Here is a 15588-nt window from a genome sequence, read left to right as displayed (position 1 = left end):
AGATTTTCGAATCCGACGCAAAACTGACAGTTAATCGTAAGGTTCAGAGCCTCTTAATGACAATGGAACACACAATTTGCGTCGCGATTCAATACATCGTCCTCCGGCCGACCTGTCTCCAAGGGTCTATTGCTGCCTCGGGCACCTTATTTTCGTTCTCCTGTGAGTCTAGATTTTCGAATCCGACGCAAAACTGACAGTTAATTGTAACGTTCAGAGCCTGTTAATGACGATGGAACACACAAATTGCGTCGCGATTCAATACATCGTCCTCCAGCCGACTTGTCTCCAAGGGTCTAGTGCTGCCTCGGACACCTTATGGTCGTTCTCCTGTGAGTCTAGATTTTCGAATCCGACGCAAAACTGACAGTTAATTGTAACGTTCAGAGCCTGAAAATGACGATGGAACACACAAATCGCGTCGCGATTCAATACATCGTCCTCCGGCCGACCTGTCTTCAAGGGTCTATTGCTGCCTGGGGCACCTTATGGTCGATCTCCTGTGAGTCTAGATTTTCGAATCCGACGCAAAACTGACAGTTAATTGTAAGGTTCAGGGCCTGTTAATGACTATGGAACACACAAATTGCGTCGCGATTCAATACATCGTCCTCCGGCCGAGCTGTCTCCAAGGGTCTATTGCTGCCTCGGGCACCTTATGGTCGTTCTCCTGTGAGTCTAGATTTTCGAATCCGACGCAAAACTGACAGTTAATTGTAACGTTCAGCGCCTGTTAATGACGATGGAACACACAAATCGCGTCGCGATTCAATACATCGTCCTCCGGCCGACCGGTCTTCAAGGGTCTATTGCTGCCTCGGGCACCTTATGGTCGATCTCCTGTGAGTCTAGATTTTCGAATCCGACGCAAAACTGACAGTTAATTGTAAGGTTCAGGGCCTGTTCATGACGATGGAACACACAAATTGCGTCGCGATTCAATACATCGTCCTCCGGCCGACTTGTCTCCAAGGGTCTATTGCTGCCTCGGGCACCTTATGGTCGTTCTCCTGTGAGTCTAGATTTTCGAATGCGACGCAAAACTGACAGTTAATCGTAAGGTTCAGAGCCTCTTAATGACAATGGAACACACAAATTGCGTCGCGATTCAATACATCGTCCTCCGGCCGACCTGTCTCCAAGGGTCTATTGCTGCCTCGGGCACCTTATGGTCGTTCTCCGGTGAGTCTAGATTTTCGAATCCGACGCAAAACTGACAGTTAATTGTAACGTTCAGAGCCTGTTAATGACGATAGAACACACAAATTGCGTCGCGATTCAATACATCGTCCTCCGGCCGACCTGTCTCCAAGGGTCTATTGCTGCCTCGGGCACCTTAAGGTCGATCTCCTGTGAGTCTAGATTTTCGAATCCGACGCAAAACTGACAGTTAATTGTAACGTTCAGCGCCTGTTAATGACGATGGAACACACAAATCGCGTCGCGATTCAATACATCGTCCTCCGGCCGACCTGTCTCCAAGGGTCTATTGCTGCGTCGGGCACCTTATGGTCGATCTCCTGTGAGTCTAGATTTTCGAATCCGACGCAAAACTGACAGTTAATTGTAAGGTTCAGGGCCTGTTCATGACGATGGAACACACAAATTGCGTCGCGATTCAATACATCGTCCTCCGGCCGACCTGTCTCCAAGGGTCTATTGCTGCCTCGGGCACCTTATGGTCGTTCTCCTGTGAGTCTAGATTTTCGAATCCGACGCAGAACTGATAGTTAATTGTAACGTTCAGCGCCTGTTAATGACGATGGAACACACAAATCGCGTCGCGATTCAATACATCGTCCTCCGGCAGACCTGTCTCCAAGGGTCTATTGCTGCCTCGGGCACCTTATGGTCGTTTCCTGTGAGTCTAGATTTTCGAATCCGACGCAAAACTGACAGTTAATTGTAACGTTCAGAGCCTGTTAATGACGATGGAACACACAAATTGCGTCGCGATTCAATACATCGTCCTCCAGCCGACTTGTCTCCAAGGGTCTAGTGCTGCCTCGGACACCTTATGGTCGTTCTCCTGTGAATCTAGATTTTCGAATCCGACGCAAAACTGACAGTTAATTGTAACGTTCAGAGCCTGAAAATGACGATGGAACACACAAATCGCGTCGCTATTCAATACATCGTCCTCCGGCCGACCGGTCTTCAAGGGTCTATTGCTGCCTCGGGCACCTTATGGTCGATCTCCTGTGAGTCTAGATTTTCGAATCCGACGCAAAACTGACAGTTAATTGTAAGGTTCAGGGCCTGTTCATGACGATGGAACACACAAATTGCGTCGCGATTCAATACATCGTCCTCCGGCCGACCTGTCTCCAAGGGTCTATTGCTGCCTCGGGCACCTTATGGTCGTTCTCCTGTGAGTCTAGATTTTCGAATCCGACGCAAAACTGACAGTTAATTGTAACGTTCAGCGCCTGTTAATGACGATGGAACACACAAATCGCGTTGCGATTCAATACATCGTCCTCCGGCCCACCTGTCTACAAGGGTCTATTGCTGCCTCGGGTACCTTATGGTCGATCAACTGTGAGTCTAGATTTTCGAATCCGACGCAAAACTGACAGTTAATTGTAACGTTCAGAGCCTGTTCATGACGATGGAACACACAAATTGCGTCGCGATTCAATACATCGTCCTCCGGCCGACCTGTCTCCAAGGGTCTATTGCTGCCTCGGGCACCTTATGGTCGTTCTCCTGTGAGGCTAGAATTTCGAATCCGACGCAAAACTGACAGTTAATTGTGACGTTCAGCGCCTGTTAATGACGATGGAACACACAAATCGCGTCGCGATTCAATACATCGTCCTCCGGCCGACCTGTCTCCAAGGGTCTATTGCTGCCTCGGGCACCTTATGGTCGTTTCCTGTGAGTCTAGATTTTCGAATCCGACGCAAAACTGACAGTTAATTGTAACGTTCAGAGCCTGTTAATGACGATGGAATACACAAATTGCGTCGCGATTCAATACATCGTCCTCCAGCCGAGTTGTCTCCAAGGGTCTAGTGCTGCCTCGGACACCTTATGGTCGTTCTCCTGTGAGTCTAGATTTTCGAATCCGACGCAAAACTGACAGTTAATTGTAACGTTCAGAGCCAATTAATGACAATGGATCACACAAATCGCGTCGCGATTCAATACATCGTCCTCCAGCCGATTTGTCTCCAAGGGTCTAGTGCTGCCTCGGGCACCTTATTGTCGTTCTCCCGTGAGTCTAGATTTTCGAATGCGACGCAAAACTGACAGTTAATCGTAAGGTTCAGAGCCTCTTAATGACAATGGAACACACAAAACTCGTCGCGATTCAATACATCGTCCTCCGGCTGACCTGTCTCCAAGGGTCTATTGGTGCCTCGGGCACCTTATGGTCGTTCTCCTGTGAGTCTAGTTTTTCGAATCCGACGCAAAACTGACAGTTAATTGTAACGTTCAGAGCCTGTTAATGACGATGGAACACACAAATTGCGTCGCGATTCAATACATCGTCCTCCAGCCGACTTGTCTCCAGGGGTCTAATGCTGCCTCGGGCACCTTATGGTCGTTCTCCTGTGAGTCTAGATTTTCGAATCCGACGCAAAACTGACAGGTAATCGTAAGGTTCAGAGCCTCTTAATGACAATGGAACACACAAATTGCGTCGCGATTCAATACATCGTCCTCCGGCCGACCTGTCTCCAAGGGTCTATTGCTGCCTCGGGCACCTTATGGTCGTTCTCCTGTGAGTCTAGATTTTCGAATCCGACGCAAAACTGACAGTTAATTGTAACGTTCAGAGCCTGTTAATGACGATGGAACACACAAATTGCGTCGCGATTCAATACATCGTCCTCCAGCCGACTTGTCTCCAAGGGTCTAGTGCTGCCTCGGACACCTTATGGTCGTTCTCCTGTGAGTCTAGATTTTCGAATCCGACGCAAAACTGACAGTTAATTGTAACGTTCAGAGCCTGAAAATGACGATGGAACACACAAATCGCGTCGCGATTCAATACATCGTCCTCCGGCCGACCTGTCTTCAAGGGTCTATTGCTGCCTGGGGCACCTTATGGTCGATCTCCTGTGAGTCTAGATTTTCGAATCCGACGCAAAACAGACAGTTAATTGTAAGGTTCAGGGCCTGTTAATGATGATGGAACACACAAATTGCGTCGCGATTCAATACATCGTCCTCCGGCCGAGCTGTCTCCAAGGGTCTATTGCTGCCTCGGGCACCTTATGGTCGTACTCCTGTGAGTCTAGATTTTCAAATCCGACGCCAAACTGACAGTTAATTGTAACGTTCAGAGCCTGTTCATGACGATGGTACACACAAATTGCGACGCGATTCAATACATCGTCCTCCGGCCGACCTGTCTCCAAGGGTCTATTGCTGCCTCGGGCACCTTATGGTCGTTCTCCTGTGAGGCTAGAATTTCGAATCCGACGCAAAACTGACAGTTAATTGTGACGTTCAGCGCCTGTTAATGACGATGGAACACACAAATCGCGTCGCGATTCAATACATCGTCCTCCGGCTGACCTGTCTCCAAGGGTCTATTGCTGCCTCGGGCACCTTATGGTCGTTTCCTGTGAGTCTAGATTTTCGAATCCGACGCAAAACTGACAGTTAATTGTAACGTTCAGAGCCTGTTAATGACGATGGAATACACAAATTGCGTCGCGATTCAATACATCGTCCTCCAGCCGACTTGTCTCCAAGGGTCTAGTGCTGCCTCGGACACCTTATGGTCGTTCTCCTGTGAGTCTAGATTTTCGAATCCGACGCAAAACTGACAGTTAATTGTAACGTTCAGAGCCAATTAATGACAATGGATCACACAAATCGCGTCGCGATTCAATACATCGTCCTCCAGCCGATTTGTCTCCAAGGGTCTAGTGCTGCCTCGGGCACCTTATGGTCGTTCCTCTGTGAGTCTAGATTTTCGAATCCGACGCAAAACTGACAGTTAATTGTAAGGTTCAGAGCCTGTTAATGACGATGGAACACACAAATTGCGTCGCGATTCAATACATCGTCCTCCTGCCGACTTGTCTCCAAGGGTCTAATGCTGCCTCGGGCACCTTATGGTCGTTCTCCTGTGAGTCTAGATTTTCGAATGCGACGCAAAACTGACAGTTAATCGTAAGGTTCAGAGCCTCTTAATGACAATGGAACACACAAATTGCGTCGCGATTCAATACATCGTCCTCCGGCCGACCTGTCTCCAAGGGTCTATTGCTGCCTCGGGCACCTTATTTTCGTTCTCCTGTGAGTAGATTTTCGAATCCGACGCAAAACTGACAGTTAATTGTAACGTTCAGAGCCTGTTAATGACGATGGAACACACAAATTGCGTCGCGATTCAATACATCGTCCTCCAGCCGACTTGTCTCCAAGGGTCTAGTGCTGCCCCGGACACCTTATGGTCGTTCTCCTGTGAGTCTAGATTTTCGAATCCGACGTAAAACTGACAGTTAATTGTAACGTTCAGAGCCTGAAACTGACGATGGAACACACAAATCGCGTCGCGATTCAATACATCGTCCTCCGGCCGACCTGTCTTCAAGGGTCTATTGCTGTCTGGTGCACCTTATGGTCGATCTCCTGTGAGTCTAGATTTTCGAATCCGACGCAAAACTGACAGTTAATTGTAAGGTTCAGGGCCTGTTAATGACGATGGAACACACAAATTGCGTCGCGATTCAATACATCGTCCTCCGGCCGAGCTGTCTCCAAGGGTCTATTGCTGCCTCGGGCACCTTATGGTCGTTCTCCTGTGAGTCTAGATTTTCGAATCCGACGCAAAACTGACAGTTAATTGTAACGTTCAGCGCCTGTTAATGACGATGGAACACACAAATCGCGTCGCGATTCAATACATCGTCCTCCGGCTGACCTGTCTCCAAGGGTCTATTGCTGCCTCGGGCACCTTATGGTCGTTTCCTGTGAGTCTAGATTTTCGAATCCGACGCAAAACTGACAGTTAATCGTAAGGTTCAGAGCCTCTTAATGACAATGGAACACACAATTTGCGTCGCGATTCAATACATCGTCCTCCGGCCGACCTGTCTCCAAGGGTCTATTGCTGCCTCGGGCACCTTATTTTCGTTCTCCTGTGAGTCTAGATTTTCGAATCCGACGCAAAACTGACAGTTAATTGTAACGTTCAGAGCCTGTTAATGACGATGGAACACACAAATTGCGTCGCGATTCAATACATCGTCCTCCAGCCGACTTGTCTCCAAGGGTCTAGTGCTGCCTCGGACACCTTATGGTCGTTCTCCTGTGAGTCTAGATTTTCGAATCCGACGCAAAACTGACAGTTAATTGTAACGTTCAGAGCCTGAAAATGACGATGGAACACACAAATCGCGTCGCGATTCAATACATCGTCCTCCGGCCGACCTGTCTTCAAGGGTCTATTGCTGCCTGGGGCACCTTATGGTCGATCTCCTGTGAGTCTAGATTTTCGAATCCGACGCAAAACTGACAGTTAATTGTAAGGTTCAGGGCCTGTTAATGACGATGGAACACACAAATTGCGTCGCGATTCAATACATCGTCCTCCGGCCGAGCTGTCTCCAAGGGTCTATTGCTGCCTCGGGCACCTTATGGTCGTTCTCCTGTGAGTCTAGATTTTCGAATCCGACGCAAAACTGACAGTTAATTGTAACGTTCAGCGCCTGTTAATGACGATGGAACACACAAATCGCGTCGCGATTCAATACATCGTCCTCCGGCCGACCGGTCTTCAAGGGTCTATTGCTGCCTCGGGCACCTTATGGTCGATCTCCTGTGAGTCTAGATTTTCGAATCCGACGCAAAACTGACAGTTAATTGTAAGGTTCAGGGCCTGTTCATGACGATGGAACACACAAATTGCGTCGCGATTCAATACATCGTCCTCCGGCCGACCTGTCTCCAAGGGTCTATTGCTGCCTCGGGCACCTTATGGTCGTTCTCCTGTGAGTCTAGATTTTCGAATCCGACGCAAAACTGACAGTTAATTGTAACGTTCAGCGCCTGTTAATGACGATGGAACACACAAATTGCGTCGCGATTCAATACATCGTCCTCCAGCCGACTTGTCTCCAAGGGTCTAGTGCTGCCCCGGACACCTTATGGTCGTTCTCCTGTGAGTCTAGATTTTCGAATCCGACGTAAAACTGACAGTTAATTGTAACGTTCAGAGCCTGAAACTGACGATGGAACACACAAATCGCGTCGCGATTCAATACATCGTCCTCCGGCCGACCTGTCTTCAAGGGTCTATTGCTGCCTGGGGCACCTTATGGTCGATCTCCTGTGAGTCTAGATTTTCGAATCCGACGCAAAACTGACAGTTAATTGTAAGGTTCAGGGCCTGTTAATGACGATGGAACACACAAATTGCGTCGCGATTCAATACATCGTCCTCCGGCCGAGCTGTCTCCAAGGGTCTATTGCTGCCTCGGGCACCTTATGGTCGTTCTCCTGTGAGTCTAGATTTTCGAATCCGACGCAAAACTGACAGTTAATTGTAACGTTCAGCGCCTGTTAATGACGATGGAACACACAAATCGCGTCGCGATTCAATACATCGTCCTCCGGCTGACCTGTCTCCAAGGGTCTATTGCTGCCTCGGGCACCTTATGGTCGTTTCCTGTGAGTCTAGATTTTCGAATCCGACGCAAAACTGACAGTTAATCGTAAGGTTCAGAGCCTCTTAATGACAATGGAACACACAATTTGCGTCGCGATTCAATACATCGTCCTCCGGCCGACCTGTCTCCAAGGGTCTATTGCTGCCTCGGGCACCTTATTTTCGTTCTCCTGTGAGTCTAGATTTTCGAATCCGACGCAAAACTGACAGTTAATTGTAACGTTCAGAGCCTGTTAATGACGATGGAACACACAAATTGCGTCGCGATTCAATACATCGTCCTCCAGCCGACTTGTCTCCAAGGGTCTAGTGCTGCCTCGGACACCTTATGGTCGTTCTCCTGTGAGTCTAGATTTTCGAATCCGACGCAAAACTGACAGTTAATTGTAACGTTCAGAGCCTGAAAATGACGATGGAACACACAAATCGCGTCGCGATTCAATACATCGTCCTCCGGCCGACCTGTCTTCAAGGGTCTATTGCTGCCTGGGGCACCTTATGGTCGATCTCCTGTGAGTCTAGATTTTCGAATCCGACGCAAAACTGACAGTTAATTGTAAGGTTCAGGGCCTGTTAATGACTATGGAACACACAAATTGCGTCGCGATTCAATACATCGTCCTCCGGCCGAGCTGTCTCCAAGGGTCTATTGCTGCCTCGGGCACCTTATGGTCGTTCTCCTGTGAGTCTAGATTTTCGAATCCGACGCAAAACTGACAGTTAATTGTAACGTTCAGCGCCTGTTAATGACGATGGAACACACAAATCGCGTCGCGATTCAATACATCGTCCTCCGGCCGACCGGTCTTCAAGGGTCTATTGCTGCCTCGGGCACCTTATGGTCGATCTCCTGTGAGTCTAGATTTTCGAATCCGACGCAAAACTGACAGTTAATTGTAAGGTTCAGGGCCTGTTCATGACGATGGAACACACAAATTGCGTCGCGATTCAATACATCGTCCTCCGGCCGACTTGTCTCCAAGGGTCTATTGCTGCCTCGGGCACCTTATGGTCGTTCTCCTGTGAGTCTAGATTTTCGAATGCGACGCAAAACTGACAGTTAATCGTAAGGTTCAGAGCCTCTTAATGACAATGGAACACACAAATTGCGTCGCGATTCAATACATCGTCCTCCGGCCGACCTGTCTCCAAGGGTCTATTGCTGCCTCGGGCACCTTATGGTCGTTCTCCGGTGAGTCTAGATTTTCGAATCCGACGCAAAACTGACAGTTAATTGTAACGTTCAGAGCCTGTTAATGACGATAGAACACACAAATTGCGTCGCGATTCAATACATCGTCCTCCGGCCGACCTGTCTCCAAGGGTCTATTGCTGCCTCGGGCACCTTAAGGTCGATCTCCTGTGAGTCTAGATTTTCGAATCCGACGCAAAACTGACAGTTAATTGTAACGTTCAGCGCCTGTTAATGACGATGGAACACACAAATCGCGTCGCGATTCAATACATCGTCCTCCGGCCGACCTGTCTCCAAGGGTCTATTGCTGCCTCGGGCACCTTATGGTCGATCTCCTGTGAGTCTAGATTTTCGAATCCGACGCAAAACTGACAGTTAATTGTAAGGTTCAGGGCCTGTTCATGACGATGGAACACACAAGTTGCGTCGCGATTCAATACATCGTCCTCCGGCCGACCTGTCTCCAAGGGTCTATTGCTGCCTCGGGCACCTTATGGTCGTTCTCCTGTGAGTCTAGATTTTCGAATCCGACGCAGAACTGACAGTTGATTGTAACGTTCAGCGCCTGTTAATGACGATGGAACACACAAATCGCGTCGCGATTCAATACATCGTCCTCCGGCCGACCTGTCTCCAAGGGTCTATTGCTGCCTCGGGCACCTTATGGTCGTTTCCTGTGAGTCTAGATTTTCGAATCCGACGCAAAACTGACAGTTAATTGTAACGTTCAGAGCCTGTTAATGACGATGGAACACACAAATTGCGTCGCGATTCAATACATCGTCCTCCAGCCGACTTGTCTCCAAGGGTCTAGTGCTGCCTCGGACACCTTATGGTCGTTCTCCTGTGAATCTAGATTTTCGAATCCGACGCAAAACTGACAGTTAATTGTAACGTTCAGAGCCTGAAAATGACGATGGAACACACAAATCGCGTCGCGATTCAATACATCGTCCTCCGGCCGACCGGTCTTCAAGGGTCTATTGCTGCCTCGGGCACCTTATGGTCGATCTCCTGTGAGTCTAGATTTTCGAATCCGACGCAAAACTGACAGTTAATTGTAAGGTTCAGGGCCTGTTCATGACGATGGAACACACAAATTGCGTCGCGATTCAATACATCGTCCTCCGGCCGACCTGTCTCCAAGGGTCTATTGCTGCCTCGGGCACCTTATGGTCGTTCTCCTGTGAGTCTAGATTTTCGAATCCGACGCAAAACTGACAGTTAATTGTAACGTTCAGCGCCTGTTAATGACGATGGAACACACAAATCGCGTTGCGATTCAATACATCGTCCTCCGGCCGACCTGTCTCCAAGGGTCTATTGCTGCCTCGGGCACCTTATGGTCGATCAACTGTGAGTCTAGATTTTCGAATCCGACGCAAAACTGACAGTTAATTGTAACGTTCAGAGCCTGTTCATGACGATGGAACACACAAATTGCGTCGCGATTCAATACATCGTCCTCCGGCCGACCTGTCTCCAAGGGTCTATTGCTGCCTCGGGCACCTTATGGTCGTTCTCCTGTGAGGCTAGAATTTCGAATCCGACGCAAAACTGACAGTTAATTGTGACGTTCAGCGCCTGTTAATGACGATGGAACACACAAATCGCGTCGCGATTCAATACATCGTCCTCCGGCCGACCTGTCTCCAAGGGTCTATTGCTGCCTCGGGCACCTTATGGTCGTTTCCTGTGAGTCTAGATTTTCGAATCCGACGCAAAACTGACAGTTAATTGTAACGTTCAGAGCCTGTTAATGACGATGGAATACACAAATTGCGTCGCGATTCAATACATCGTCCTCCAGCCGAGTTGTCTCCAAGGGTCTAGTGCTGCCTCGGACACCTTATGGTCGTTCTCCTGTGAGTCTAGATTTTCGAATCCGACGCAAAACTGACAGTTAATTGTAACGTTCAGAGCCAATTAATGACAATGGATCACACAAATCGCGTCGCGATTCAATACATCGTCCTCCAGCCGATTTGTCTCCAAGGGTCTAGTGCTGCCTCGGGCACCTTATTGTCGTTCTCCCGTGAGTCTAGATTTTCGAATGCGACGCAAAACTGACAGTTAATCGTAAGGTTCAGAGCCTCTTAATGACAATGGAACACACAAAACTCGTCGCGATTCAATACATCGTCCTCCGGCTGACCTGTCTCCAAGGGTCTATTGGTGCCTCGGGCACCTTATGGTCGTTCTCCTGTGAGTCTAGTTTTTCGAATCCGACGCAAAACTGACAGTTAATTGTAACGTTCAGAGCCTGTTAATGACGATGGAACACACAAATTGCGTCGCGATTCAATACATCGTCCTCCAGCCGACTTGTCTCCAAGGGTCTAATGCTGCCTCGGGCACCTTATGGTCGTTCTCCTGTGAGTCTAGATTTTCGAATCCGACGCAAAACTGACAGGTAATCGTAAGGTTCAGAGCCTCTTAATGACAATGGAACACACAAATTGCGTCGCGATTCAATACATCGTCCTCCGGCCGACCTGTCTCCAAGGGTCTATTGCTGCCTCGGGCACCTTATGGTCGTTCTCCTGTGAGTCTAGATTTTCGAATCCGACGCAAAACTGACAGTTAATTGTAACGTTCAGAGCCTGTTAATGACGATGGAACACACAAATTGCGTCGCGATTCAATACATCGTCCTCCAGCCGACTTGTCTCCAAGGGTCTAGTGCTGCCTCGGACACCTTATGGTCGTTCTCCTGTGAGTCTAGATTTTCGAATCCGACGCAAAACTGACAGTTAATTGTAACGTTCAGAGCCTGAAAATGACGATGGAACACACAAATCGCGTCGCGATTCAATACATCGTCCTCCGGCCGACCTGTCTTCAAGGGTCTATTGCTGCCTGGGGCACCTTATGGTCGATCTCCTGTGAGTCTAGATTTTCGAATCCGACGCAAAACAGACAGTTAATTGTAAGGTTCAGGGCCTGTTAATGATGATGGAACACACAAATTGCGTCGCGATTCAATACATCGTCCTCCGGCCGAGCTGTCTCCAAGGGTCTATTGCTGCCTCGGGCACCTTATGGTCGTACTCCTGTGAGTCTAGATTTTCGAATCCGACGCAAAACTGACAGTTAATTGTAACGTTCAGAGCCTGTTCATGACGATGGAACACACAAATTGCGTCGCGATTCAATACATCGTCCTCCGGCCGACCTGTCTCCAAGGGTCTATTGCTGCCTCGGGCACCTTATGGTCGTTCTCCTGTGAGTCTAGATTTTCGAATCCGACGCAAAACCGACAGTTAATTGTAACGTTCAGCGCCTGTTAATGACGATGGAACACACAAATCGCGTCGCGATTCAATACATCGTCCTCCGGCCGACCTGTCTCCAAGGGTCTATTGCTGCCTCGGGCACCTTATGGTCGTTTCCTGTGAGTCTAGATTTTCGAATCCGACGCAAAACTGACAGTTAATTGTAACGTTCAGAGCCTGTTAATGACGATGGAACACACAAATTGCGTCGCGATTCAATACATCGTCCTCCAGCCGACTTGTCTCCAAGGGTCTAGTGCTGCCTCGGACACCTTATGGTCGTTCTCCTGTGAATCTAGATTTTCGAATCCGACGCAAAACTGACAGTTAATTGTAACGTTCAGAGCCTGAAAATGACGATGGAACACACAAATCGCGTCGCGATTCAATACATCGTCCTCCGGCCGACCGGTCTTCAAGGGTCTATTGCTGCCTCGGGCACCTTATGGTCGATCTCCTGTGAGTCTAGATTTTCGAATCCGACGCAAAACTGACAGTTAATTGTAAGGTTCAGGGCCTGTTCATGACGATGGAACACACAAATTGCGTCGCGATTCAATACATCGTCCTCCGGCCGACCTGTCTCCAAGGGTCTATTGCTGCCTCGGGCACCTTATGGTCGTTCTCCTGTGAGGCTAGAATTTCGAATCCGACGCAAAACTGACAGTTAATTGTGACGTTCAGCGCCTGTTAATGACGATGGAACACACAAATCGCGTCGCGATTCAATACATCGTCCTCCGGCTGACCTGTCTCCAAGGGTCTATTGCTGCCTCGGGCACCTTATGGTCGTTTCCTGTGAGTCTAGATTTTAGAATCCGACGCAAAACTGACAGTTAATTGTAACGTTCAGAGCCTGTTAATGACGATGGAATACACAAATTGCGTCGCGATTCAATACATCGTCCTCCAGCCGACTTGTCTCCAAGGGTCTAGTGCTGCCTCGGACACCTTATGGTCGTTCTCCTGTGAGTCTAGATTTTCGAATCCGACGCAAAACTGACAGTTAATTGTAACGTTCAGAGCCAATTAATGACAATGGATCACACAAATCGCGTCGCGATTCAATACATCGTCCTCCAGCCGATTTGTCTCCAAGGGACTAGTGCTGCCTCGGGCACCTTATGGTCGTTCCTCTGTGAGCCTAGATTTTCGAATCCGACGCAAAACTGACAGTTAATTGTAAGGTTCTGAGCCTCTTAATGACGATGGAACACACAAATTGCGTCGCGATTCAATACATCGTCCTCCAGCCGACTTGTCTCCAAGGGTCTAATGCTGCCTCGGGCACCTTATGGTCGTTCTCCTGTGAGTCTAGATTTTCGAATCCGACGCAAAACTGACAGTTAATCGTAAGGTTCAGAGCCTCTTAATGACAATGGAACACACAAATTGCGTCGCGATTCAATACATCGTCCTCCGGCCGAGCTGTCTCCAAGGGTCTATTGCTGCCTCGGGCACCTTATGGTCGTTCTCCTGTGAGTCTAGATTTTCGAATCCGACGCAAAACTGACAGTTAATTGTAACGTTCAGAGCCTGTTAATGACGATGGAACACACAAATTGCGTCGCGATTCAATACATCGTCCTCCAGCCGACTTGTCTCCAAGGGTCTAGTGCTGCCTCGGACACCTTATGGTCGTTCTCCTGTGAGTCTAGATTTTCGAATCCGACGCAAAACTGACAGTTAATTGTAACGTTCAGAGCCTGAAAATGACGATGGAACACACAAATCGCGTCGCGATTCAATACATCGTCCTCCGGCCGACCTGTCTTCAAGGGTCTATTGCTGCCTGGGGCACCTTATGGTCGATCTCCTGTGAGTCTAGATTTTCGAATCCGACGCAAAACTGACAGTTAATTGTAAGGTCCAGGGCCTGTTAATGACGATGGAACACACAAATTGCGTCGCGATTCAATACATCGTCCTCCGGCCGACCTGTCTCCAAGGGTCTATTGCTGCCTCGGGCACCTTATGGTCGTTCTCCTGTGAGTCTAGATTTTCGAATCCGACGCAAAACTGACAGTTAATTGTAACGTTCAGCGCCTGTTAATGACGATGGAACACACAAATCGCGTCGCGATTGAATACATCGTCCTCCGGCCGACCTGTCTCCAAGGGTCTATTGCTGCCTCTGTCACCTTATGGTCGATCTCCTGTGAGTCTAGATTTTCGAATCCGACGCAAAACTGACAGTTAATTGTAACGTTCAGAGCCTGTTCATGACGATGGAACACACAAATTGCGTCGCGATTCAATACATCGTCCTCCGGCCGACCTGTCTCCAAGGGTCTATTGCTGCCTCGGGCACCTTATGGTCGTTCTCCTGTGAGTCTAGATTTTCGAATCCGACGCAAAACTGACAGTTAATTGTAACGTTCAGCGCCTGTTAATGACGATGGAACACACAAATCGCGTCGCGATTCAATACATCGTCCTCCGGCTGACCTGTCTCCAAGGGTCTATTGCTGCCTCGGGCACCTTATGGTCGTTTCCTGTGAGTCTAGATTTTCGAATCCGACGCAAAACTGACAGTTAATTGTAACGTTCAGAGCCTGTTAATGACGATGGAACACACAAATTGCGTCGCGATTCAATACATCGTCCTCCGGCCGACCTGTCTCCAAGGGTCTATTGCTCCCTCGGGCACCTTATGGTCGTTCTCCTGTGAGTCTAGATTTTCGAATCCGACGCAAAACTGACAGTTAATTGTGACGTTCAGCGCCTGTTAATGACGATGGAACACACAAATCGCGTCGCGATTCAATACATCGTCCTCCGGCTGACCTGTCTCCAAGGGTCTATTGCTGCCTCGGGCACCTTATGGTCGTTTCCTGTGAATCTAGATTTTCGAATCCGACGCAAAAGTGACAGTTAATTGTAACGTTCAGAGCCTGAAAATGACGATGGAACACACAAATCGCGTCGCGATTCAATACGTCGTCCTCCGGCCGACCTGTCTGCAAGGGTCTATTGCTGCCTCGGGCACCTTATGGTCGATCTCCTGTGAGTCTAGATTTTCGAATCCGACGCAAAACTGACAGTTAATTGTAACGTTCAGAGCCTGTTAATGACGATGGAACACACAAATTGCGTCGCGATTCAATACATCGTCCTCCGGCCGACCTGTCTCCAAGGGTCTATTGCTGCCTCGGGCACCTTATGGTCGTTCTCCTGTGAGGCTAGAATTTCGAATCCGACGCAAAACTGACAGTTAATTGTGACGTTCAGCGCCTGTTAATGACGATGGAACACACAAATCGCGTCGCGATTCAATACATCGTCCTCCGGCTGACCTGTCTCCAAGGGTCTATTGCTGCCTCGGGCACCTTATGGTCGTTCTCCTGTGAGTCTACATTTTCGAATCCGACGCAAAACTGACAGTTAATTGTAACGTTCAGCGCCTGTTAATGACGATGGAACACACAAATCGCGTCGCGATTCAATACATCGTCCTCCGGCCGACCTGTCTCCAAGGGTCTATT

Source organism: Schistocerca nitens, chromosome 4 (genome assembly GCF_023898315.1).
Source record: "Schistocerca nitens isolate TAMUIC-IGC-003100 chromosome 4, iqSchNite1.1, whole genome shotgun sequence".
NCBI lineage: Eukaryota > Metazoa > Arthropoda > Insecta > Orthoptera > Acrididae > Schistocerca > Schistocerca nitens.
Note: the sequence above shows the minus strand (reverse complement) of the source record.